A 4130-nucleotide genomic window follows, 5' to 3' on the forward strand; every position below is an offset into this window, starting at 1 on the left:
GACAGGCGTGAAACACCCGGAGGTCCCCAGCAGGGAGGCGCGCTGCCCGGCCGCAGGCGAAGGCACAGCGGCGGCGGGCACGAAGTCCTCGGGAGGAAGGAGCCGTGGACAGGGGAGAGGCCAGATGGGGCGCCGTCGAGGCGAACCGCGAGCCGCGGTTAGAGGTGAGGCCAGGCAGGGTCCCGAAGCGCGCCACCCACAGGCCGATGAAGGCATGGGCGACGTCCGGAACCGCCGAGGCGAGGGAAGAGGCGAGACGGGGTCCAGAAGCGCGCCACCCACGGGCCGAAGAAGGCGTGTGTGACGTCCGAAACCGCCGTCGAGGTGGTGAAACAGCGAGAGGGTCCACACGAGGCCGACCAGACATGGTCGAACCTCCTCTCAGACACCAGAAAAAAAACTCAAAAGGTCGTCCTGTCCACGATCAAAAACAGGTGGGCGAAATTGTGAGAGGATCCACACGAGGCCGACCAGACGTGATCGAACCTCCTCTCCGGCACCACAAAAAACAAAATAAAAAACCAGTCGGACGTCGATAGCTGTCGTTAGCCGTCGAGGCCAGCCGGTCTCGACGGCCGGTAGTCGCTGTCGTCGTCGTCCCCGGAGCCCCTGCTAGGCGGCGTGCCCTCACCAGGGAAGGTGCTGCAGCGAGCAGTGGCAAGCACCTCGGGGGAAAATCGCGGGGCGGCCAGGAGGAACCGGCAAGCTTCTTCGGCCAAAGCGTGGGGCTCAACACTAGCCGTGTTAGCTAGCGCAGCCTGGACATGCAGCAGCATGTCCCGAAGAAACAGCACCACGAGGTAGAAGTCGGGTTCCTCCATACCTAGCAGGTCGTGCATCGTCTCCCCGTAGCAGGAAGGCTTGCTGCCTTCCAGTGCCGAGACGAAGCGGGAATGGCGAGCGACGTCCTCAGCCATTCCGCGGGGCGCACCGAGCCTCAGTCCATGTGCACGTGGCAGCTACGGACGTCTCCAAGAATCTCCGGCATTCCGAGAAAAGCTGCGCTTTTTGCCGTGTTCGATTCAGCCTCGGATCCTTCGCGAGACTTATGTCAGGGTCACCAATGTAGTGCCGAGAGAAGGGAGTCGGAGGCGGTGCATCGGAGGTACAAATCTGGCTTTATTGAGGAGCAGAAATCGACATGCTGTCGGGTCGAGCCGAGAAGAGTAAGAGAAAGTGAAAGAGACACACACACAGTAGGTACCCCGGAGGTACCGTCAACATATATGTCCGGGCGGAAACAATACCCCCAACCTGTAGTTCCATGATTGGATTATGTAACCCCAGTGTATGAATCAGTGATCACTACACAGTCAAATTAAGGACCGCTTCATTATTGGGTTTGGTTGTGGCATGATTGGCATTATTGTAGACTTACCTCATTATCGTAATAAAAGAAATCACCACCACTCCAGCAGCTAATCAGACACGCCCACGATTCTGCATCACCAACAGGTGTTGAGTGTGGCTAACATGCTACATGCTATCATCGTTGTTGATCGTCCAGTGGTGATGTAAACGGTCACTAAACAACTTTTACCTTTTAGTGACCTGTGTGAGGGCTTCCGGTTGTTTTTCACTGTTACTCCCAGATGTGACGGCGGTGCCTCAATTTGAAAACGTTCTGAATTTATTGGAGAGGCGCAGTGGGAGAGCGAGGACGACTGGACTGTTTGTATAATGCTTTGAGATGAACGAGCAGAAAAGTTGAACCTGAGGCTGAAAGTGGAGGACTTCCCTCGCAGACTGCTGTACAGAGAGGTGAGTACAACAAACTCTAGATCAGAATGACAACATATATTGCATTGCCTCTCAACGTTGTTTACACATCTACATATGCGTTGCCTGCCTCGATAATGTCTTTTTTTCTGCTGAAAATTCAAGTTATTTCATTTATGTGGCCTTTTACTGGTTCTTGCACCCGCCGTGGTGTCTGTCATTCTTTTTTAGTTATTTGAGTTTTGTCTTCTTTTATGGTGAGTTCTACTGAGTCTATAAGCCTACACAGGAAGGCAGTTTTATAAATGATAATCAGTTGTGGGCTTCAAAGTGTTGTCTATAAAAGGAATTTACTGTTGGTTTTGGCATAAGTGCTCTGTGGTGTGTTCCACTAGTGTATAGCCTACATTGACATGTGTTGCTATTTATTTTTTAAGCCTAGCCTAAAGCTGTTAATTTAACTCTATATCCTCATCCTACCCCCTCCAAATCCCCTTTAAAATGTAATGCAGGTATGTTTACTCGGAGTTCAACTTACCTACTTAAATATGTAATTCAAGTAAAATAACCTTAGTTGAGTAAAAATATTCCAATACTTACTAACACTTATTCAAGTGTTAACAAAGCTATATGGTAGGCCTCGTTATTGTTAAAAGGACATTAATTATATTTTCAAAGTGAATTCTTAAATAAAATATAAACAGGTTTGCCTAGGAAAGGTGAAAGCAAGAAAGAAAGTCATACAGGGCGGAGTGATGGGATGGGGAGTAGTTGCTTGAGGAGGAGGGCAGTTCATTGAGGTCAGGTTGACAGTAAAGAACAGATGAGATGGGGCGCCTGAGAAGTGTTTTGTAGATGGGATGTTATAGGAGGGGGTGGTGGTGGGTTTGTGGATGGGAGTAGAGGGGGAAATCTAGGCCAGTGTCCAGACTCAGAGCACCAAAGGCCCCGCATCCCTGGATGCCCCGTGTCAGCCCTCTGACAGGAGAGATGGGACTTTAACACAGAGTTTTTCACCACCACCAGACGCTCCCCGTCTCCTCTGAAGAATACCCCCCCTCCTCAACTCGCTCACCAGTCAGAGTTTGAGGAGAGAAATGCACTCGTTACAATAAGGAGGGCACATGGCATGGGACCTGGGCTTTGAGTGCCGCCTCCTCCACACTCTCAGCAGAATAAGGATCTTTCCTGCAAGTGCTGTGTATTTCCAAAGTTGACCTGAAGTAAATATAATTTAGTACACAATGCTGAGGTGCATGACCACACAATATTATGTTGATTCTTGTTGGCTATTTAAAAATAACAACGTTATTGAGCATGAATACATGACACGCTGATAGCTGAATTACAATATTCATCCTCATCCCTGCAGTCTATTCTGCTCGCTCCTACCCCACAGATAAAGCAGACTTATTGTCAGGCTTAATCAGGTGGTCTGTTACCTTGGCAATTAAAGCCTTGTTAGAGTTATAAAACCTTGAGACTCAAATGGAGAGTCCCTGGCGAGTCAAACCACTGAGCAAATCCTTAAACCAAACAACCTTCCAGTGGGAACACTTCTTCTCTGAGGATAGACGTTTAATTATCTCTGCTTGTTTGGGGGGAAAAGGAAGGAAAAACTGTTTCACTCCCTCTTGTTTGTCTTAAAAGCTCATGAGTATTTATTGGAATTAATTGAAGTGGCAATCTGTGCTATGTTTGATTTTACAATGTATATTGACCTAAGATAGATAATATTGTGAACCAATTGTGAGAGAATTTACAAAGAGGGGATGATTGTGCGTGGTCGTGTTTGCAAGGAAAACAAAGAACATGGTTGTATTGTCTTATTTTAGGGATATTAAACTAGTTTGTACTTAATTTACTTTAATGAATCATCTTTTTAGTATTGCTGCTAAGTGTGATCATTTATCATTTATTCCCAATTGATGCAAAACACCTACCTGAATGTTGGCTTTCATAAACTAGGCCAACAATTTTCCCGGATGAATATAATTTTTTTCGAAAATAATGCAGCATATTTGAGCAACATGAAGTGATAATTTATCATTATTTAATGACTTCCCACAGACAGTACATCACACATGGTGCAGTCAGCGACAACAGCTGTGCAGGATGTTGATGGGCTAATTCTCAGAGACTAAACTTCTGCCTGTTCTGTCCCACAAAACCATTTGACCTCTTCTGTGATGTCCAGCCTGACTTTTTCCTCTCTGAAAGGCCATTACTGTACCTCTCCGCTTCGTTCCACACTTTGTCTGTTTCTCCTTACCTCCGTGGCATACTCCTCTAAATGGGCCTGGCATGCGTCCCACTACGAAGGTATTGTCTGTGGGTGGTGTTTAGGGAGGTGAGACCTTCTCTGGGACACACTAATCAGCTCCAAACCAAGGCCCGGGCAGGGAGGCACT

The sequence above is a fragment of the Trematomus bernacchii genome, unplaced genomic scaffold (assembly GCF_902827165.1).
Source record: "Trematomus bernacchii unplaced genomic scaffold, fTreBer1.1, whole genome shotgun sequence".
Lineage (NCBI taxonomy): Eukaryota > Metazoa > Chordata > Actinopteri > Perciformes > Nototheniidae > Trematomus > Trematomus bernacchii.